General features: G+C 41.4%; 1 long non-coding RNA gene across 1 annotated transcript in view; it reads left to right on the forward strand.

Moving 5' to 3' along the window:
• The first annotated feature begins 1,036 nt into the window (after positions 1 to 1,036).
• LOC147576165 (uncharacterized) overlaps positions 1,037 to 24,354 on the forward strand; it is a 41,142-nt gene continuing 17,824 nt past the window's right edge. The window contains exons 1-3 of the long non-coding RNA XR_015241830.1: positions 1,037 to 1,192; positions 6,951 to 7,087; positions 7,268 to 7,370. This is a non-coding gene — a long non-coding RNA (uncharacterized LOC147576165). The remainder of the gene's footprint in view (positions 1,193 to 6,950; positions 7,088 to 7,267; positions 7,371 to 24,354) is intronic.

A 24,354-nucleotide genomic window follows, 5' to 3' on the forward strand; every position in this document is an offset into this window, starting at 1 on the left:
GATCCAGGCATCGGTATTTTATGTGTGTGTGTGTGTGTGTGTGTGTGTGTGTGTGTGTGTGTGTTGTGTTTTAATGTTTATTTTTGAGAGAAAAAGCACAAGTAGAGGGGGTCAGAGAGAGAGAGGGACAGAGGATCTGAAGGGGCTCTGTGCAGACAGCAAGTCTGAAGTGGGGCTCAAACCCACGAACCGTGAGATCATGACGTGAACTGAAGTCAGATGCTCAACCTACTCAGCCACCCAGGTGTCCCTGGGCGTTGGTGTTCTTGCCCCCAGGTAATTCCCACGTGCAGCCCGGATTGAGACCAACTAATTGATGGGGGTTTACTCCATGACAGATTGTGTTAAGCATTATTATACATATTATTATTACTCATTAAATCTTTTTAGAGAGAGAGTGAGCAAGCAAAAGCAGGGGCAGAGAGAGGGTGGGAGAGAGAGTGCACAGCCCGATGTGGGGCTTGAACCCATGAACTGAGAGATAGTGACCTGAGCCAAAACCAAGAGTTGGATGCTTCACCGACTGAACTACCCAGGCACCCCAAGAGAGAGAAAATCTTAAAATTTTTTTTAATGTTTTATTTTTGAGAGAGAGAGACAGAATGTGAGCAGGGGAGGGGCAAAGAGAGGGAGACCCAGAATCTGAAGCAGGCTCCAAGCTCTGAGCTGTCAGCATAGAGCCTGACATAGAACTCAAACTCATGGACTGTGAGATCATGACCTGAGCTGAAGTTGGATGGTCAACTGACTGAGCTCCCCGGGAATTGAAAGAGAGAGAGAGAGAGAGAGAGAGAGAGAATCTTAAGCAGCCTCGATGCTCATCATGGGGCCTGATGCAGGGCTCGATCCCACGACCCTGTGAGCATGACCTGAGCTGAAATCAAGGGTTGGATGCTCAACCGACTGAGCCACCCTGGTGCCCCTATCATTACTCATTTTTGACTGGCCATTCATATAGCCTGAAACCAAAATGCAGCAAAAATATTCACAAGTGAACCATCATGTGTTCGATCTTCCTCTGCCCGGACAGAAACCAGCAGATTGCCACTCTTCTTTTGGTTTCAACCATCACAGGGATTTTTGCCTTCATTTGTCCCTTCTTCTGTTTGTATGCAGATCTGTTGGAGCAACTCTCACAGAGAAGCCGTCTTTCTGCCAGTTCTCTTGAGTTAGTTGCCAGGGAAACCTCAAGGTGAGCAAGGAAGCTGTGAGATCCATGGAGTTGGCCCGGGCTGAGGACACGGCTGCCGGTGTCCTTGGGAGCTGTTCTGGCATCCCGCTAACCTCCTTCGCCTCTCCCAGAGCCTGTGGAGAGCTTCCACGGTGGTTCCCACAATTATATGGGCCTCCTGGGGACTTTCCTCACTCAAAGCCAAAACTCAAGGCACGCTCCACCCAGAAGCAAACCAACAGTGGCATCAACTAACCGCAGCCCTGACCTTTGGGGTTCCTGTGTGGCCTCCCTCTTGGCCATCACGTTCCTAGTGCAAATATTTTCTTAGCTGCAGGCCCAGAGACTGACCTTTCCCATATCACAGGACATCTTCATCAAAGAGATGAGACCAGAGATTTGGATGTTTGAAATTGATGGAAATGAGAAAGGAGGGGGTGTTGACTTGTTTCCTTTTTGCCAGGTCCTGTTTTGTTTTATGTTTTTTCATAAGAGAAAGACTTCTGACTTACCCGAATGATGCTCAGCCTCTTCACGTGGCTTTCCTGAACGTTCTTGGCAGTGGTCCTCTTGTTTGCAGAAACACTAGTCAGTGGAGGCCACAGATGTGTGGTCTGGGGCCATTAGCATCAGAATTACTGGACCTGGGGGGAGGCTTATTAAAAATGCAGACTCTTGAGGACCCCTCTAGACTTATAGACACAGAACTTCTGTAGTGGTGCTCAAAGTCTGAATTTTTAACAGCATCCTGAGTGAGGCTGAAGTGCAATAAAGCTGGAGAACCATTGGTTTTAAACTCAATATTCTTACCTGAATGTGAATTTTTAGCACTTGGGTTTTATATCGTCTCCCATCATTTGCCCTTTGGAGAAAAGTTTTCCATGCACGTACATAAGGTACGTATTGAGGACTTGTAACCCCCACTGCACCCAGGTCAGCACCAACCCACGGAAGATGCTTACTTGGTGTAAGCATTGATTATAGTTGCAGCCCAGAAAAAGAACACGATCAGTGCCAATTTCCATTTGATGGCCTAGTGCTTGGAAAGTGCTGGGCTGAGGCCAGGTCAAGAGAATGGCACACTCTAATGATGCCAGGAACAAAGTTTCCTTTTTAAAGGAGATTTTTTAAAAAAACAGATTAAGGACAGCAGGTATATTGGACCTGGGGCCGCAGCCAAGATTTATCTTTAGCCTTGTTTTAGCTGAAATGCTTGAATTACTTCTCATAATTTCTGATACGTTTGAAAAAATGGATTGCGATAAGGGTCTCTCTTTCTTTGTCCATTTTTTTTTTTATGGTTGCCTTCGAATTCAAATTACTCCGAATAAAAATAGCTTCAGTCACCCTGTGATGGAAAATGAAATCTCGTGGCTCAGCAGATTTTCTTAGTATTAGTGACTACTGACCATGATAAGTTGCAGTGCATCATCAAGGCTAAGTTCTAGTTCTGGACTTGTCAGCTAGATCAATATGGGTTGAGTTAATGCAGCAGAGAGTGGCCTCGCATAGCTGTTGTGAACGGCTGCCTGCTTCATTCACCTGATTCTGCTCTGGGATTGCCTGGGGTGAAAGGGGCTGAGGGCTTTGTTTTCCCTGAATCTTCACCTGGGTTGTGCACGTTGCCCTTCCTTGCCAGCTGAAAGCCCTGTAGCCGGGCCCCTTGAAGGTTGAGCCCTGCCTCTGGAAAGACTGTTTATTCTCTCCGAGCCTCTGTTTGTCCAGATGGAGCCCATCTCAGAAGATTTCCATACGGTCTTCCTGAGTGTGGCTTCTTTCATTAGCATAAATATGCATCTGAAATTCATCTGTGTCGTATGTAAAAAGTTTGTCCCTTTTTACTGCCGAGTAGTATTCTACGGTAAGGATGTAATAAAGTTTGTTTTTCCACGTACAGGTTGAGAATACCGGATTGTTTCCATTTTGTTGTTGCTGTTAAATATTTGCCATAAATATTCTTGTGTTTATTTTTGTGTGAACTTCGTTTTCACTGGACAGCAGGATTCTCAAGGAACATTTGTGAAGATGATTTCATGATGGAGAGGGTCTATGTTGACTGGTTCTCCCATTAGCCTAAGAGTGGGGTGGCAGCAGGACCACTGGGAGAGCTTGATTTGTGGCGTTTCTACAGTTCTAGGAATATACCGATCGGCATTTGGTGTGAGTACTTGGCTAAGAAAGGCCATGATGGGGTTCCTTGCTCAGTAGTGTTTTTGAGCATGCCACTACCCTCTCTGTGTTTAGAGGGAGTTCTGGTTCACATGGAAAGTGATGTCAGTGCCCTGCTGACTCTTTCTTAGGTGTAATGTGCTTACCTTATATTCCCTTTGAGTCTCGTTAAACTCCTGCATCCTGGGTCCACTTGAATTCTGTGCCCACGGGGCACTGAGATACTATATGTAGATGGCAAGGAAGGACAGGCATGCAGGTTGTGTGCACATCATTCTCATGCTCCCTGGTCCCCATGGATGGAAGAAACCGCATATTTCCAACTGTAGAGATCGTAAATGCGGAGATGTGGCTTCTGTGGCTGTTTGCCGTCTCTGCAAAGGCACTGTGCTGGGAGACCTGCTTCTGCTCTGTCTTTGCACTTCTTTATGTGTTCTTGTTCTTTGAGCAAGTCATTTGCCTCTTTGAACTTCAGTTTCCTTATCTATAAAATGTGGGGAAAGAGTGTATATTCTGCCCACTTCCCATATTAGAAGCTATGATATGTTGTATAAATATAAAACATTATTACTCCTGTTATTTAACATTTTGTATGATATTAGTTTAGCGTTTTTTTTTGCTTTTGTTTTGTTTTTGTTTGTTTGTTTGTTTTTTTGAGAGGCAGAGGGAGAGAGAGAGAGGGAGAATCTTAAGCAGACTCCATGCTCAGCCCAGAGCCTGACATGGGGCTCAATCTTAAGATCACAAGATTATGATCTGAGAGAAGATTAAGAGTCAGACACCTGACTGAGCCATGCAGGCGCCCCAGTTTAGTGTTTTATTTGCTCAAGAACGATAGCTTCTCCCTGGCTCTGCCATTTTTAAAAAATGGACTAGAGAAAATATATCCAAAGGAGTGAATTTCTAATTGTGAAACTTCTAGTGCTTTGGTCCTAGGACAGTCTGGCTATCTGAGATTAAGAAGAACTTCTTGAAATCTCTAAAAGAGCATAATTTAGGCAGTTGAGTATTTTGCTTGCATCTCAGGCTGCCTCTGAATCACACGCCTGGAGGCTCACTTCAGGCCTGTGGGTGGCTTAGAGATTTGTTTTAGAAACAAGGTTTATGTGTCGATTGCACTTCCTCTGTGGTTCTCTCATTGTCTATTTCTGACAATATTTGCATGAGACCAGAGATTTGATTTCAAGAACATCTGTTCTCACAATTCATTTCCCACCTGAATCAATGTTCTTCTCCTGGACTGAAAAGGCTTCTCTGCTCAGCAATATTTGGGGTACAGGCGACAGGGAAAGGGCAGAGGCATGGTGGGGACATTTATGAATCCAAACAACTTCGTAGGGCACCCAGCCTCAGAGGAAAATGAGTGTGGAAGCCTTGGGGGATCAGTGTGGTTTAGCCCGATTTTTCAAATGGGCCCTTCACTCTTTCAAATGTCAGGACTTAAAATAATTGAGCCTCTTTGGTTAGAAATCTTTCTGAAATGTGAAGCTCTTCCTAACTGCCCAGATTAGAGGGTGTGGAATTTATTGAGCACCCGTTGCACACCAGGTTTTGTCTTTCCTTCTCCAACTGGAAAACACAGAGGCTGATACTAAACATTAACGCTTGTACTCCAGTATACCATCATGATATCTTTGGGTTCATAAAGGCCCAGGAGCTCTAGTCTTGTACTAAATGTCCTCAAGGTCCATTGCTAGAGGAATAGGTCACGGACAAGTGGCTGGAAAAGGAGCGCCGTGGCTGGGCTAGTGAGCCAGGGTGTGTGTGATGCGGGCTGGGTTACAGACAGGTGGGCTCCCTGTCCTGGACTGAAAGCCTCCCAGTCCTAGGAAATCACTGTGGTTTTTAAGTGCCAGCATGAGTGATCAGATTTGCACTTTGAAAGGCCTCTCCGACTGCAGGTGAGGAATGACATAGAAGAGTACAGAGGAGGGTCCCATGTGTGGTGGTCCAGGAGGGATGCCTGGACACCCTTGTGACCTTGCATCCGCCCTGTCTGGATTTCCGAATTGTTCTGTTTGCTCTCTGGCTCCTGACTGGTGCCAGTGTCCTGCCGTGCTGAGTTCTCAGATCTTTAAGTCAGACTCTGTTCCTCCTCTACTTCCCCACAGAAACTCTTCTATCTTTATTGGGCTCCTTCCCTCGTCTGCCTTGAGTCTGGCTCAGGAGTTGACAACCCTGTCTTCTTAGTGGATTATCATTTCCTTGAGGGCCAGGCACGGTCTCACTCATCTTTGCTTTCCCCGCAGAAGCCAGCTCGCATGTGTAGGCATGTTAGATTACACATTGTTCTACAAATGTCAAGTTGCATTTGCAAATACAGGAGTTGGGGCACCTGGGTGGCTCCATCAGTGAACTGTTCAACTCTTGATTTCAGCTCAGGTCATGATCTTGCTGGTCGTGAGATCCAGCCCCACGTCCAGCCCTGTGTGGATCGTGCGGAGCCTTCTTGGGATTCTCTTCCCTCACCCCTGCCCCTCCCCATTCACATGCTCTCTCTCTCTCTCAAAATAAATAAATAAACATAAAAAAAAGAAAATACAGGAGTCACTGGGTAAATGTGTTGCTGACTGAATGCAAGACTGATAAATGAAAGGGTGGACTTCGCGAGGGAATTTGTAGGGGCTGGTTCTTGGTAAAATAAGCCAGATCCTCAAGTTAGAATTGTGTGTGCACGCGTAGTAAATTGTCCAGATGTAAATTCCTTGTGCTCAGGTAAAATTTCCATTTTTTTGGCTGCCCTGAAGCATTTTTGGTTTACTTCTTGGTTCTTAGCTATGTGCTTGGTGGACGAAACAGTTCGAGAACTGAATGTATCTATTTTGAAGGTAGCCTGGTGAGATTTTGAAAGACACCTATTATTAGGTTATTCCCAGGACTGTTCTTGCATGCTGAGTTAACAAAGGCAGTCACCTGCATGAGGTAGTTTCAGGGACATCTGGAAGGACCCCTGTGTTTTCCCTAAAATAATCCTTCCATCTATTTCATTAATGCCTTTTTTAGTGGGGTCTAAAGTTTCAAAGGCATGGCCTCATGTTGTTCCTGGAAGAGGTCACACTGCACCTCAAATGTTTCCCACCGAGGTGCGAATGATAGACAGCAAATCCTTTCTCGAGAAAATCATGTCCCACCTGTGGGCGGGAGAACCTAAGGGAAGGAAGAGGACATTGGGGAGTGGGGACAAGCGCCTCAGGTGGTTTGTCCTTCTCGGCTCCCCAGTTTGAAGAGTCTAGGTCAGGGGTCGGTGCACGTTTTCTATAAAGGGCAAAACAGTGAATATTTTAGGCTGTGTGGACCATACGGTGTCTGTCACAACTGCTTAGTGTGTGAAAGCAGCCATAGACAATACATAAGTGAATGGGCGTTCCAATAGAACGATTTACAACAACAGGTTGTAGGCTAAGTTTGGCCTGCCAGCCATAGTTTGTTGACCCCGGTTGAGGTTATTCTTGATATGAACAAACAAACAAACAAAACCCCCACACTGACATCATATCTCACGCGTTAACACACAAAAGGTTTATATTGCATGTCTAGTGTAGGTCAAAAGAATGGTTCTGCTCTCATGGTCACTCAGGGACTTGGGCTGATGGTGGCTTCCTCTCAACAGAGTTTCTACAATCCATCACTTTGGCAAGGAGAAGAGAGATGGTTGAACTGCACATGGCCCTTGAGGTTGCCACCTGGAAGAGACACGTGTCACTTCTACTCACTGTTCCCTGGGCAATGCAAGACACACGGTCACAGGTAATTCCAAAGGGATAGGGAAGTGTCATCTTATTCGCACAGAGGGAGGACTAGAATTCTGGGGTGGGCGCTTTGCACTAATGAGCACACAGATGGGGAGGCCAGAGTTAAAAAGATGCCCTATCTCTTCTTGCTTCCTGCCTTTCATTCCACATCCTCAAGTCAGCCCATCTCCAATAGGCCTGGCCTATGGAACACTCCCGGTGCCTTCAGGACACTTGGGATGGAGCCCCGACTTGGACCCTACCTCCTTCCTGTTGCCAGAACCCGTTGGAATCAGAAGGTGAGTTACCCCACAGATGAATGGGCCCACCTGTTTAAATCTTCACTTTCCAGTTTCATATTTCAAGTTTTCAAATTCCAGACTCCCAGGAAGGACTAGGGCCAAAGGATTTTCTTGGTTGAGTAGATGGGTGGGCTGGCCTTTTTGTAGTCCTCCAAGGATTTAATTGTGTGTGTGTGTGTGTGTGTGTGTGTGTGTGTGTGTGTGTGTGTGTGTTTATATAATTGTATATAATATACATGTAGGGCCCACCTGCTATATACATAGCAATGTTTAGGCAAACTTTCATTACCTGGGACCAAATCTCCTCCTGCTTCCCACACTTCACTGTGCACTTCAAGCAAGCTGTGCTCTGAATGGAACAGTCAGTTACGTGTCTTTATGTTATTGTCTTCACACTTGCTGTTCCCGCTGCTTAGAGAGTCAAGCCTCTGTTGATCACCAGACCTAGGTCAGTTTTCTTAATAATGCTCCAGTTCTTAGGTGGGTGATGGCTTCACTAGTGTTCATTATATTATTAACATCTATCAATGATTCAAATAAAATAAACCTATCAGCAACCAATGGTGACAGTATGTCATGAATTAGGGATTATGACTAATCCAATTCTGGAAACCTGGTGTTATATAGATATGTAGATAGATAGAAAAGAAAGAAAGAAAGAAAGAAAGAAAGAAAGAAAGAAAGAAAGATAGAAAGAAAGAATCCTATAGAGCAGGGGTTGGCAAACTATGGCTCAAGGGCCAAATTTGACTCACCACCTGCTCTCTAAATAAAGTTTTATTGGAACACAGCTACACTCATTTGTGTATTATCCATGGCATTTTTGCACTAGTATGGCGGGATTGAATAGCTGCGATAGAGACCAAATGGCCCAGATAGCCTAAAATGTTTACTCTCTGGACCTTGGCAGAAAAAGTTTGCCAACTTGTGCTATAGTGGATGAGTATGGCAAGCACTGGAGCCTAGTCATGGGATCAACACAAGAAAATGTTGACACCTGAGTGTATTGGGGTTGAAGAGATATTTCTAGTGGGAAGGGATTACTCAAAAGTTTCCCTAAGACAGGTCACCTTGAATTCTGTTTCTGTGGCTGGTGTTTTATTTACTAGCAACAGCATCCCAAATCACACTAGCTCAAGCAAATAAAGCCGGGAGGTGTGGGGAGAGTTCTTGGCAAATATAACCAAATTTCAGGGAAGACGGGGGTGGAAATGGAGTGAGATTGGTTTGCTTCCTGGTGTTGGATGCTCCCAGCCTCTAGCTTGCTAGTTTTCATGTCTGTGCCTCTTTATGGATTGTTTCATTTTCTGTTGCAAATGGACTTGCACTGTGAATCAGGGAAAATGGCACCAGGTAGTTTTGAACTCACATCTTCCAGCTTTGGGCTGAGAGGAAAATGGGATGCTTGCAGGTTCCAATTTAAAAACTCTTAGGAAAGATTCTAACTGGCTGGGTTTGGATTCTATGCTCACTCCTTGGACAGCTCCCTGGAGTCCAGCCTGAGAGATGCTATGATTGGCTTAACATTGCTTATGTGTCCACCCTGATGGTGTCAGGAACTAGTTTTTTACCAGAAGATGTGATCACTGGGGAAACAGTTGTAAACTGCTTCTGCAGCATGTCTTTACCGCAGCCAGAGATTCGTGGATCGTTGGGCAGGCCCTAGTGGAGCAAAGCATGCCCAGATGTAGTGTTTGCAAACTAGCAGATGGAGGAGTCAGAGACTTGAAACAATAGTTGTTGGTTCTGAGACTTTTTAAAGCAAGCAATTAATTGATTTTTAGTTATGCAACCATCACCGTGGTTCAATTCTTAAACATTTCCGCCACCTCAGAAGATCCCCTTTACCCATTTGTTCCCAGCCTTAGGCAACCACAATTCTACTTTCTTTCTCTGTGGATTTGCCTTTTCTGGACATTTCATATGAATGGAACCATATATCATGTGGTCTTTTGAGTCTGGCTTCTTTAATTTAGTATAATGTGTTTGAGTTTCATACATGTTGTAGCATATATCAGTATTTTGTTTCTGCTCATTGCTGAATAATAGTTCATCATACTGACATATTACATTTTTTTTAGACCTTCATCAGGTGGTAGACATTTGAATTGTTTTCCAGTTCTTGGCTATTCCGGACACTTCTGCTGTAAACCCTTGCCCGCAAATAGTTGTGTGGACAGTTGTTTTTATTTCTTTGGGGTAGATACCCCTGAGACTTTTTAAATTCGCCCTTTTTTTTTTTTCCATGTGAGTAGGTTTTTTCCATTTAGTAGTTTTGGAAAAAATATAGGTTCGGTTTCAATTTGAGCTGGTTCACTTGTTTTTAAAAACTTTCAATTCAATTAGAAAGTTAATATTTGGATTCACTGTGGGATTTCGCAAATGAGTATATTCATTCCAGCTTCTGGTTCATGTTCCACTTTAGTTCCTGTCCCTGATGGCAATTTAAAAGTCTGTAGCAGGTTCTGTGCTAGAAATGAAGACAGATTAGTGTACATGAAGTGATAGGCTCATGGAGGAAGAAAACTCATCTCTATATAAAACCCAAGCCTTGCAGTTAAATTATCATCTTCTGTTCGGCCTGCACTCCACATGCCACACATCCTTGGGTATAGGATTTTATTCATTTCATAACACCTCCTGCAGCCATCTCTGTTAGAGGGTCAAAGATTATTGCTCTGGAGGCCACCAGGGGTAGGCTGTCGACGTGTGAGACAGTGAATCTAGCTTCAGGAGAGTATCACTGTCTGGCTGTAAGGGCAGGGGGATCTCCTCTAGGAGTGCCATCGTACTACTGGGAAAAAAGAGCTAGCAAGGTCAGGACTGGTCCTTTCCTCTCTTTGACCTGCTGCCCTTCAGTCGTCGATCTTATTTTGGTGCAAGCTCCAGCGTGTGAGGGTAGTTTCCTACACTGGTAAAAATGTGTGTGCAGGTAAAGGAAATACGATTGTAAAAATCCCACCTGTGCCTGGTATGTTTTGGTTTTTAACTTCAGAGATACCCGCTAGGTATGACCTGTCTTTCAAGTATTGCAACTCTTTCTGGGCTCTGGGATAACATAAGATAGAGTTGGCAAGTGATCTAAGAAGTGATAGTTGTGTCAACTACGAGGTGTACTGGTGCACTGGCTCAAGCTTGACCTGTAAAACATTGGAAGTCACTCTCTCAGCTGAACTTCCCCATTGTCCTCCTACATTTCTACCCCCTTCCTCAGATATCACCAGAAGGCAGGATGAGAGATGGGAAGTCAGAGGGAGAATTAATGGGAGAGGTGGATCTTTGCATTTGCTGCAATGACCTTGACATTTGACCTGGGAGTTCCCTGCCCACCTTCTCCTGTGAACTTCTGGCACCTTCAGTATCTGAGCATAAACACCAAAGAATTTGGGTTCACAAGACGTCTTTGCTTGTGGGCTTCTGCTTCTTCTCCAGAATTAATATTTCAGCAGGCAGATAGGTCCAAGGTTACCCGACAATCTGACTATCAGCTAGGGGAGAGGTGTAGAATAAATCAGTAACAACTCAGTGGCTGTGTTTATTAAATAGAGAAATGCAAGCTACCGTGTTACAGGATTGCTTAGTCCAGAGTGGCAGAGAGAGGGGACGATCCCTGATCCTAAAGCCCAGAGCCCTTCCCACTTCCCCTAAAGCCACCCTCACTACATTGTCTTCCTCTTCTAAACCTCCCATGATGAGACAGGACTCAGGGCACTTTCCAGATTTTAAGATGGTGAAACTGAGGTTGAGTCATGTGAAAGTGACTGAAACCCATGTGAACTGACTCTTGGTTCAATATTCTTTCCTCTTTTTTGAAGATTGCTTATACATTATCCCAAATGATGTTTTTTGTTTTTGTTTCTAGAGTTTTGGGGGTATGTAGTAGAGGGACGGACAAAGAGAGCATTTGAATCAATTCCAGTCTGCCTCTTGAGCTTTTCTCTTAGGTAAATGCCTAGACCCCGGATCATACAGTAAGCCTATGTCAGACTTTGTTAGATAGCACGTTTTCCAGAGTGGTAGTACCAATTTCCAGCAGGAGGGTAGGAGAGAGTTCCAATTCCATATTCTCCTAATACTTGGGATTTCAGTCTTTTTAATTTGAATCATTTGACAGGGTATATATCGGCAGTCTCATTGTAGTTTAAATCTTTCCTTGATGTTGAGCACCATCTCACAAGTCTATCTGCTATTTGGGTGTATCTCCTTTGCGAAGGAGATATACCTTCAGCCTATTTTATGTGGGTTGCTTGTCTCTCTCTCTCTCTCTCTCTTTTAATTTTTTTAATGTTTATTTATTTTTGAGAGAGAGACAGAGCACGAGCAGGGAAGGGGCACAGAGAGAAGGAGACACAGAACCTGAGGTAGGCTCCAGGCTTCAAGCTGTCAGCACAGAGCCTGATGTGGGGCTCGAACCCACAAGCCATTAGATCATGACCTGAGCCAAAGTTGGGTGCTTAACCGACAGCCACCCACACACCCCTTTATCCTTTTAGATTGTCAGATACATGTATTAAGAATATCTTCTTCCAATCTAAGATTTGCTTTTAATTCTCTTGAGGATTACTTTTGATAAAATGTTTTAATTTGTTGAAGTCCAGTTTTGTCCTATTGTTTAAGAAATCTTTGCCTACTCTAAGGCAATAAGGATTTCTCCTATGTCTTTTCTAGAAGTTCTATCCATTTTGCCTTTCCATTTAGGCCTAGTTTTGAATTGATATTTATATAGGACATGAATAGAGATTAAGGTCAAATTTTTTTCCCGTATGGATATCTAATTTCGAGCACTATCCATTCAGTATAAAATATCCATTCCCCCATTAAACTGCAATTAGGGCTTTATTGTAAATCAAGTGATTATACGTGTGTGATCTGTTTCTGGATTCTCTGTTCTATTCCGTTGGTCTATATATCCATCCATGTGATAGTAGCACATTAATAGAATAGCATTTTTACGAAGTCTTACAGTTAGGTAGTGTAAGTCCCCCAAATTTCTTTTTCTTCAAAATTTGTTTAGGTTATTTTAGATTTATGCATTTTTATATAAACTTTATAATAAGCTTGTCAATTTCCACAAAAAAAACTTGGAGATTTTGTTGGGAACTGTATTTGGGAAGAATTAACATCTCAATAATATTTACTCTTGCAATTCATAAGAACAGTATATTTCTCTATTTAGCTCTTTAATTTTTTGGCAATATTTTGCTGCTTTCGTTGTAGAGGGCTATACATATTTCTTTATTCTTAGATACTTGGCATTTTTAAATGCTACAGTAGATGGTATTTTTTTTTAAAGATTTCATTTCCCAAATATTTCTTGTTAGTGTGTACCAATACAACTGATTTTGGTATATTGACTTCAGTCATGCAGAATTGTTAAATTTACTTATTCTAATGACATGTTTGTAGATTCTGTGCGGAATTTTACATATTCAATCATGTCATTTGCACAAAATGGTATTTGTACTTCTTTAATTCCAATCCTTGTCCCTTTCATGTCACTTTTTTTTTTTTTTACTGTACTAGCTAGGATTTCTAGTACAATCCTGAATACACAGGGCAATAGAGTATGTCCTTATCTTGCTTCTACTGTTTGGGGGAATGTTTTCCACATTTCATCCTTCAATATGATATTAGGTAAGAAACTTATAAACTTTAACTGAGATATAAAATTTACCCACAATAAACTGTATCCATTTGAAGTGTAAATTCAGTGAGTCTGACCATTGTATCCAGCTGTGAAACCACCTCTAACGTCAAGATAATGACCATTTCCGTCACATCCAAAATTGGTTGGTGGGTAGAATTCTAAGAATAATCCCTAATGGAGCTCATCCTTATAACACCCTCCTCTTTGAGTGTGTGTGGAACCTGCCGATATTGAGATGTCATTCTAACGGTTACATATGTTATACAGCAAAAGGGAGACCATTCAGCTCGACCATTCAGCTTAATCACATGAACCCTTTAAAAGCAGAGAGAATAAATCAGAGATTTAAAACATGAGAAGGACTCCACCTGCCTTTGCTTGTTTGAAGATGGGGGAGGCCACGTGAGAAGGAACTACAGGTGGCCTTATGAAACTGAGGGTGACCTCTGACTGACAACCAGCAAGGAATCAGGTACCTCAGTTCTGCAAACACAAGGACGTCCAACAATCTAAAGGAGCTTGGAAGCAGATTCTTCCACAAGGTTTCCAGAGAAAAGCCCAACTTGACCTTGATTTTGGTCTTGGGAAACCCTCAGCAGAGAACCCAGTTGAGCTTACTTGCGCTTCTGACCTAAAAAACTCGGAGGTATTGAAAGAGTGTTTTAACACTATTTTAAGCTGCTATGCTTGTGGAAGTTTTTTAGATACAACAAAAAACGAATAGACATTTTGATACCTGGAAGTGGGTTCTGCCATAACAAATACCTAAAACGTGGGAACGGCTTTGGAATCAGGGAGGTGTTGGAAGACTTCCAAAGAACAAAATAGAAAACGTCCCAGTCACTTTGAAAAGACTTTCTGAAATATTACCGAGTAGTAGACATTGAGAAGGCCAAGTGCTTGGAACAAAGTGATGAGCATAATTTTGGAAACCAGAGGAAGATAGACCCCGTTACATGGCGGCAGAAGTTTCGCAGAATTTTCTTCCACGGCTATGTGGAAAGAAAAATATGTAAGTGACTATTTTTAATTTTTAAAAAATGTTTATTTATTTATTCTGAGAGAGAGAGAGTGAGTGGGAGAGGGGCAGATAGATAGATAGATAGAGAACCCCAAGCAGGCTCTGCTCTGACAGTGTGGGGCCTAGTGGAGTGTGAGGTTTGAACTCCCAAACCATGAGATCATGACCTGAGCCAAAATTGAGTCGGATGCTTAACCGACTGAGCCACCCAGGTGCCCCTTAATTTTTAATTTGTTAACACATTGAATTCTATCAATTGATTTTTGAACGTTAAATCAATGTTGCATTCATGAGATAAATTCCACCTGGTCATGTAATTCTATTGATATATTGCCAGATTCAAAGTGCTTAAATTTCAGTGAAGATTTTTGTGTCTGTGTTTATGAGGGATATTGGTCTGTAGTTCTATTTTCATGTACTATTTTCATCTGGTTTGGTATCAGAAAGTCACGCATGATCTAGTGCTGAATTATGTTCATAATGATGTCATAAGATTAGTTTTTCTTGTAGCATTGGCATTGTGTTCCAGACAGCGTCAGAGTCTGGGTCTCCACTTGGAATTGCAGCAGAATAGTATTCTTTGAAAAGAGTCCTATGGAAAGACAAGTCCTACCTACTTTCTTCAGCTAAATGGTGATCAGGGTCCACAAGTGGAGAACACTCTGGTGATTGCCTTCCTGACTGTTGTATGCAACATTCTACTTCCAGAATTTAGCACAGTCCTTGGTTAGAGCACAAGCTCAAATGCACTACACCTGTGATTCTCAACCAGGAACAGTTGTGCTCTCCAGAGGACATTGGCTTATCACAAATGGGAAAAGGGAGAGGGGAGAGTGCTACTGCCATGTAGCGGGGAGGATCAGGATGCTGCTAGACCTCTTACAATGTCCTTGGCAAGTTGGGTGTGCTGCACATACTTTTCAGAGTGGTGTATGTCCCTCAAATGCCTTTGGTGGTCGCTGTTACAAAATGGACGTGCCAATTTCTAAGGTGCACAGGGCTGGATATATCAGGGAGTCAAACCTGCCCCCAACAAAGGTCTGGCCACCTGGAAAAGGCCTCCTGGGGACAGTGGTGCAGCAGGAACTCAGGGGCAGGGAGGCTGAGCTCTGGGAGTGCCTCAGGGATTGGACCTCCCTGTGAAAAGTCTGCATCGTGCCAGAGGCTTCTGTGCAGGTGGGACAGCCTTTCAGAAACTTTGCTGCGTGAGCATTGCTCATCTTGTAATATCTCCTTTGATAAAGTTCACTGGCCACTGCTAATATGTCAGATTTCTCACTGTTCTTGTTCTTTGGAGATCAAAGATATAAAGAATTAGGAGAGAAAAAAAAGCACTGAACAAATTTGGACAAGTGTCAGACTTTGCCTGCATATGCTTTATTGATTTATAAAACTGGCAGATGTCAATGATAAGAGATTCAAGCAATGCAGGTAAGTGAAAAAAGGCTACAGATTTCTTCAAATGCCACCACCCAGAGACCGCCAGTAAGCATCATGACAAATGTTGCCTTCTGATCCCCTGTGGACCGAGGGATATGAGCAAGAGAGAGACAGAATTTAACAGACCGAAGGGCAAAGAGATGGATGGATGGGGACAGAGCAATGAAGGAGCTGGCCTCTCTCGCCCCAGCTGCCATGGGATTCAATCTCATGTTAAGGGCTAATTGGAAAAAAAAGTAAAATTACAATGACTCTCATTCAGATATAAAATAAACATTTTATTTAAATCATCACTAATGAGGCAACTGGTAAGATTTTATAAGGAGTTCAAATAAAAATCCAAAGAACAGACACACTGATAGCAGGAAAACATGGGGCCTGGGGAATGAGACTCGTTCCTTGGGCAGAAAAAACCACAAGTGCTTGCCTATAGAAAAAATTCTTTTGCATTGTTCTCGATTAGCGACAACTTAAAGAGTTGTAAAGTTGCTCAAAGGTAACGAAAGATGAGAATCAGATAATCCTGAGGGGTATGAGCAAAACAATGCATAATTTTCCTTTGGAGACACCCAGTAATCTATTTTGCTTACTTCAGATTTCCTTATACCCAGATGTTCTTACTTCAAGCCTAGGGCCCTTTTCTCCAGCAGGCTATGGTCTTCTGAGATTCCTATTTCTTACTCTTGCCAGAAGGAGTTTTTGAGCACTGCAGGGACAACTTCAACAGTCAGAAAAGACTGAAAGATATTTTTGAGCTTTTGTATCTTCTAATTTTTTATTAAAAAAATCATATTCTTTACTCCAAAAAGTGAAAAAATGTATAAGTAAAATATAAGTATTTGTCTTATTCCCCCTGCTCCAACATGTCCCCTGCCCCAGGGCTAACCAATATGGTTTATCACATACCTCTCTATACTTTCCTCATGTTTCGACAGTCATACACGAACACTGAAACACACATATAGGAATTTGGGTTGTGAGAGTTTACACAAGTGGAAACACACTGTATATGTAACTGCATCTTGCTTTTCTTACATAAAGTAACACACTGAGGATGTCTGAGATGCACAGATACTGATGGAATGCATTCACACAAGTAGCCGCAGGACATGCCGTGACAGGGATACCGTCCTCCAAGCCTCTGCTACTTGGAACTGAGTGAGGAAGAAATGCCAACAGTGGGGGATTAGGAGAGGGGTATCCTTGCAAGTAGGTATGGTGGGGAGTGGGGAAGGGGGGCAGGCTTTGTTACTTGAATTGGGTCACAGTGGTGGCACATCTTTGCCCAGCCAAATGTCCTTGTGATGGTATTTCACAACTGCTCAGGGTTTGAGGCGGGAGCATTGCTCTTCAGTTTTAAAGAAAATATCATTGAGTGCCTGGCTGGCTCAGTCGGGTAAGCCTCCACCTCTTGACTCTTGATTTTGACTCAGGTCACGATCTCATGGTTGGTGAGATCGAGCTCCTCTTCGGGCTCTGTGCTGACAGTGCCCATGCTCCATGGGATTCTCTCTCTCTCTCTTTCTCTTCTTCTACCCCTTCCCTGCTCATGCTCCTGTGCACACTTGGGCTCTGTCTCTCAAAATAAAGAAATAAACTTAAAAAAAAATTATTACCCTAGCAGTAGAGTCGATTAATTTTCAAAGAAAATGATATATTTACTAGTGGGAAAGGGGTTTCCCTACCCCCACCTTCTAAGAAATAACTAAAAATCTAATACTGTAGTCTTTGGACGTCAAAGGAATGCTTGCTACATGTAGCAAATTAAACACTCATATTCTATTGAAAGCTGCCTGCCCCCTCGACTCCACCCCGTCATTAAAAACAAAAACAGAAACAAAAACAAAAACGACAACCCTGGAAGTTTATGTGCTAAACATGAGTGATTGGAAAGAAACTTCCTCATTGCTCATAGAAATTTATGCTAACTGGAACCAAGAAAAATACGTTTGGTGGTAGAGTGGGAAAGAAAAGGAGTATTAAAAGAAATTCCTGAAAGGGAACACTATGAAATTTACTCTTTTTGTAAGACTCTTTCCTAGCTGGATGGGAAAAACCCTTAAAGCAGTGTGATCTTGTTAGCCTGAAGGATGGAAAAACGAGGACCCCTGCCCCCAGCTGACAGGAGGAAACAGTCAGTAAGGAGCAGACTTAAGCCAAAGGACACCGGAATTTCTTATTCCTACTTGTCCCCAGAGGGCACCTGAATTTCTTTTACCTACTTGTCCCCAGGCCTAAGAACCTGCATTTTTAAAAGCCACGTCCTTTAAGGCTTTTAGTGGCTCAGTAGGTAGAGCATGCCATTGTTGATCTCAGGGTCATTATTTTGAGCCCCACATTCGGGGTACAATTTACTTTAATAAAAACTAGCTCCTTTACACTTTCAGTGGTACATTTCTGTCCATACTGCCTTTGGTGTCAATCAACACATGTTTTATTGATCATTTACTATGTGCCAGGAGCTATGGGGGTTATAACTCCAGGGTATGGTAAGCTCCTTAAAGGCAGAAACCATCTTGTTTGAGACAAAGAGGTAAAAATGGAAGTAATATACAAGGCAGCATGTAAAGAATTTTTAATGGTGAGCAAAGACATTCTACTTCTTGAAAATTTTTTGAAGTTTTCAGCAGAAAGGAATTCCGAGAGGGAGGGAAAAGTGTTTTGCATGCAGCAGGAGCTTAATACATATGTGATGTTAAGAAGCAGAGACTCCTTTGAAACTGGGCTTTAGGAAAAGATCTCCACGAAGCAGTAAGGCATCATGGTAATGAAAACAGTAGTAATTATGATCATGGTGGGAATGGTAATAGATGGAGCTTGCCTTCAGTAAGCTTATCATTTCATTTCATCTTTACAACCACCCCAAGCGTTAGATATTTTGATCATTCCCATTTTAGAGATGAGAAAAACAGAGGCTTAGGCCAGTTCAGAGAACAAGTGAAGACGCGGCAGAGTGACTAGAAACCAGAAGCTTTAGACCACAGACACACATTTGCGGTTGAGAAAGTGGAGTCTATTCCTCATTGTAAGAGTGGGAGAAAACACACCATGGGGGATCGTGGGGCATCTTAATAAGAGAGTGTTGGAAAGAGCTATTATAGGGTTTTGGATTTGGGTGGGTAACATTTGGGAAGTGTCTGAGGAAGCAGAGTTTCTCTCTTGATGGAGTTATTCTATAATTGATTAATAAATTTCATCTATAAGGAGGGCAGACTAGAGAGGATAAAGTTGTAATTGGTACAGAAGCAGCAGTACCTCATTTTGCCAAGGAGAGGAGAGACATTTGGTGTTTGGGGTGTGCAGTGACCTAAGTGGATATTCTGTGAGATTATGACCTACAGGAGAACAGTATGACTTGGCAATAAGCATCAGATCTGTTTGTAATATCCTTAGGGCTCAGCTGTTAGTTCCCGGATGTTGGGGGCTGCCTTCTTTCCTTCTAACCCTTGAGTAGTTTGGGTAAGGAGCTGAGATAGTTAACTTCACTTTCTTTGCCTGTGCAGTGCATTCAGAGTCACACAGGCAAAGGACCTGGCACCTAGCCCACAGAAGGCTCTCCATCACTGGGCCATTTCTGTAGGAGGAAGACCGTAGATGGCGACAGGGTGGATTGGGTTTCCTATCACTCAGAAGATGGGCTTTGAGTTGGGGAATGGCAGGGGTGGGGGCAGGAATGTGGAGAAAATTCTCTTTCTCTTGGAGTTGCCACTAAATGGCTAGACTCACATTTTGACTTCTGCAGCTTAGGAGCTATGTTCAATAGTGGTTTTGTTTTGTTTTTGTTTTGTTTTCCAGAAAAAGGCAAGGACATCCTCATGATTTTCCCAGCAACATCCCCTATATTATTCCAGGCATAGAGAGTACAGTTAGCCCCTGGAGATGAACTGTTTTTCAAGAAATGTGCTTTTATTTTCTTTCCATTGCGGATATTGGTGAAATAAAGCTGAGCTCATCATATAATCTTTTCCTTTATATAGTTATAGACAACATTTATATCTTAGGATTGGAGAAAGAAAGCCCTGATGCAGCAAAAATCTTTGGTGCATAATTAATTTCCAGCACATCAGGTGATGAGTGAAGCTCAGTTATAGTTGCAAGGAAATATTTTTTTTTCAAACCTGAAGATACGAAGTAGAAACAGCTGTTCAATTTTTAAGCAGATCTTACATGTTTTTAATGAGTAAATCCAATAACCAGCACCGTTCTATGATTCTTTTGGACATTTGTAGTTAACAATGAGCCCGTGGTGTTAAATATCCTCCAAGTGGGGAAGGGTCTCCTTTCATTATTTGGAGGTGGGCACATTTCATTAGAGCACTGTTACTGTGTCAGGGAAAATAGGGCATTTTGCCATTTGAGAGGCAATTGCTGTTCTTATGAATAATATTATTAAAGGAAATGACAGTGCTTAGCAAGGTCAGCAAAATGAGAACTACAAAACACTGCAGCGTGCCTCTGGATGACAAATTCTTCTTTCTAAGAGGAGAAGACAGAGAACTCTAAACATGAAAATACCTGCCCAGTAGAAGAGAAAACCCTGGAAAAATGTCAGTGTTCCCTGAGCACTAATTTTGCACACTTGTAAGATATCTAGACCAATCCAGATGGGTAAAAAAAGAGAAGGGGGGGAAGGAATTTTCGGGAGATTTGGGGTTCTGTTACACTGTGGAAGTCAGGGATTGTTTTTTTTTTTTTTTAATTTTTTTTTCAACGTTTTTTATTTATTTTTGGGACAGAGAGAGACAGAGCATGAACGGGGGAGGGGCAGAGAGAGAGGGAGACACAGAATCGGAAACAGGCTCCAGGCTCCGAGCCATCAGCCCAGAGCCTGATGCGGGGCTCGAACTCATGGACCGCGAGATCGTGACCTGGCCGAAGTCGGACGCTTAACCGACTGTGCCACCCAGGCGCCCCAGTCAGGGATTGTTTAAGATAGGACTTGTGTTGTTTCAGATAGACTGACTTAGCAAGGAAGTTTGCCCAACGTCAGATTTCTCATCCAAGAAATGGCAATAATAGGTTTCTTAATCATGTTCTTGCTGTCTTCAAGGGAATCTGAGATTTGGGCACTGTTGGTAGAAAAATTTTCTCTGGTTACTTTTGGTTGCATCCAGCAACCAAATGTTATGTTAATTTCAGGTGCACAACTTAGTGATTTGACAAGGTTATACATTGTGCTGTGTTCACCACAAGTATAGCTCCCATCTGTCCATTACATCACTATTACGATATCATTTACTGAATTCTTTATGCTCTGCTTTTTATTTCCATTACTTAACTCGTTCCACACCTGGAGGCCTGTGTCTTCCTCTCCCCTTCACCCATTTTGCCCAGCCCTCTACCCAACCGCCCCCCCCCCCTCCACGGCAATCATCAATTCTCTGTATTTATAGTTCTGATTCTGCTTTTTTGTTTACTCATTTTCTTTTAGATTCCATTTGTGAGTGGAATCATATGGTATTTGTCTTTCTCAATGTGACTTATTTCACTTAGCATAATGCCCTCTAGGTCCAAACATGTTGTCTTAAATGGCACAATATCATCTTTTTTTTTTTTTTTATGGTTGTGTAATATACCATTGTGTATATACCCCAGTTTTCCTTACCCATTTGTCTATTAATGGACAGTTAGGTTGCCTCCATATCTTGGCTATTGTAAATAATTATACAATAAACATAAGGGTGCATATATCTTTTTCAGTTAGTGTTTTTGTTTTCTTTAGGTAAATACCCAATAGTGGAATTATTGAATCATGTGCTATTTCTAGTTTTAAATTTTTGAAGAAATTCCCTAGTGTTTTCCACAGTGGCTGTACCAATTTATATTTCCACAATAGTGCACAAGGGTTCCTTTTTCTCCACATCCTTGCCAACACTTGTTGTTTCTTGTCTTCTTGATTTTAGCCATTCTAACAGGGGTGAGGTGATACCTTGTTGTGGTTTTGATTTGCATTTCCTGATAATTAGTGATGTTGAACATCTTTTCACGTGTATGTTGGCCATCTGGATGTCTTCTTTGGAAAAATGTCTATTCAGGTCCTCTGCCCATTTTTAAATTGGATTGTTTGTTTTTTTTTTTTTTTTTTTTTGGTGTTGAGTTGTAGGAATTCTTAATACATTTTGAATATGAATCCCATATTGGATATATCATTTGCAAGTATCTTCTTTCATTTAGTAGATTGTCCTTTTGTTTTGTTGATGATTTCTTTTGCTGTGCAAATGCTTTTTGTTCTGATGATGTAATCCCAATAGTTTATTTTGCTTTTGTTTCCCTTGACTTAGGAGACATATCTAGAAAAATGTTGCTATAGCTGATATCAGAGAAATTACCACCTGTGTTCTCCTCTAGGATCGTTATAGTTTCAGGTCTCACATTTAGATCTTTAATCCATTTTGAGTTCATTTTTGTGTGTGGTGTAAGAAAATGGTCCAATTTCATCCTTCTGCATGTAGCTCCCCAGTTTTCAGAGCATCATTTGTTGAATAGACTGTTCTTTTCTGCATTGTGTATTCTTGCCTCCTTTGTCATACATTAATTGACCATATAAATATGGGTTTATTTCTGGGTTCTCCACTCTGTTCCAGTGATCTATGTGTCTATTTTCACGCCAGTACCATCTTGTTTTGGTTACTATAGCTGTGTAGTGTATTTTGAAATCCAGAATTGTGATAACCTACAGCTTTGTTTTTCTTTCTCAAGTGGGCACTCAGGGTCTTCTGTGGTTCCATACAAATTTTAGTATTATTTATTCTAGTTTTGCAAAAAAATGCTGTTGATATTTTGATAGGGATTGCATTAAATCTGTAGATTGCTTTGGGTAATATGGACATTTTGATGATATTGATTCTTCCAATCCATGAGCATGGAATATCTTTCCATTTGTCTGTGTCATCTTTGATTTCATTCATCAGTGTTTCATAGTTTTCAGAGTACAGGTCTTTCACCTCTTTGGTTAAATTTAGTCCTAGGTATTTTATTCTTTTTAGTGCAATTGTAAATGGTATTTTTAAAATTTCTCTTTCTGCAACTTTGTTGTTAGTGCATAGAAATGCTACCAATTTCTGGGTATTAATTTTGTATCCTGTCACTTTACTGAATTCATTTATTACTTCTAGTAGGGTTTTGTTTTGTTTTTGTTTGTTTTTTTTTGGTGTGGAATCTATAGGATTTTCTATGTATAGTATAATATTGTCTGTGAATAGTGACCGTTTAATTTCTTCTTTACCAATATGGATAATTCTTATTTCTATCTTTATGATTGCTATGGCTAGGACTTCTGGTACTATGTTGAATAAAAGTAGTGAGAGTGGACATTCTTGTCTTGTTCCTGAGCTTAGAGGGAAAGTGCTCAGTTTTTCACTCAGTTTATCACCATTAGGGATGAGGTTGGCTGTGGGTTTTTCATACATGGCGTTTATCATGTTGAGGTTTGTTACCTCTAATCCCATTTTGTTGAGAGTTTTTATCATGAATGGATGTTAAATCTTGTCAAATGCTTTCTCTGTATCTATTGAGATGATTGTATGATTTTATCCTTTGTTTTGTTGATGTGGTGTATGATGTTGATTGATTTGCAAATGTTGAACCATCTTTGCACCCCTAGTAACAAATCCCATCTGATCATGCTGAATGATCTTTTTAATGTATTGTCGTATGCAGCTTGCTAATATTTTATTGAAGATTTTTGCATCAATGTTCATCAGGGATATTGGCTTGTAGCTTTCTCTTTTGGGGTGTCTTTGTTTTTGGTATCAGGGTAATGCTGACTTCATAGAACGTATTTGGAAGCTCTCCTTTCTTTTCAATCTTTTGGAATGGTTTGAGAATAGATATTAACTCTTATTTAAATGCCTGGTAGAATTCACTTGTGAATCCATCTGGTCATGGACTTTTATTTTTAGGTCATTTTTTGATTACTGATTTAGTTTTGTTACTTATAATCAGTCTATTCAGATTTTCTATTTCTTCCTGGTTCAATTTTGGAAGATCACACGTCTCTAGGAATTTAATCACTTCTTCTAGGTTGTCCAGTTTGTTGGCATATAATTTTTCATAGTATTCTCCTATAATTCTTTGTATTTCTGTGGTATCACAAATTTCTCCTCTCTCACTTCTGATTTTATTTATTGGGTCTTTTCTCTTTTTTTTTCTTGATAAGTCTGGCTAAATATTTGTCAATTGTATTTGCCTTTTCAAAGAATCAGCTTTTGGTTTCATTGACTTTTTCCTATTTTTCTTTTTAGTCTCTACGTCATTTGTCTCTGCTCTAATCTTTATTGTTTCCTTTCTTCTGCTCACCTTGGGTTTTGTTAGTTCTTCTTCTAGTTCCTGTAGGGCATAAGGTTAGATTATTTATTTGAGTCTTTTTTTTTATTTCTTGACATAGGCCTGTATTGTTTTATACTTACCTCTTAGAACTGCTTTTGCTGTGTTCCAAAGATTTTGGACCATTATGTTTTCATTTTCATTTGTTTCCATGTATTTTTTTTTTAATTCTTCTTTGATTTCTTTGTTGACCTATTGATTGTTTAGTATCATGTTTTTTAGTCTCCATGTGTTTGTTTTTTTCCAGTTTTTTTCCTTGTGATCTATTTCTAGTTTCATACTGTTGTAGTTGGAAAAGATGCATGGTATGATTTCAATCTTGAATTTATTAAGGCTTGTTTTGTGGCCTAATATGTGATCAATTCTGGAAAATGTTCCATGTGCACTTGAAAAGAATGTGTATTCTTTTGGTTTGGGATGGAATGTTTTGTATATATCTGTTATGTTCATCTGGTCCAATGTGTCATTCAAAGACATTGTTTTCTTACTGATTTTCTGTCTGGATGATCTAGCCATTGATGTAACTGGAGTGTTAAAGTCCCCTACTA

This window comes from Puma concolor, chromosome D2 (genome assembly GCF_028749965.1).
Source record: "Puma concolor isolate L17-30 chromosome D2, mPumCon1.1.hap2, whole genome shotgun sequence".
Lineage (NCBI taxonomy): Eukaryota > Metazoa > Chordata > Mammalia > Carnivora > Felidae > Puma > Puma concolor.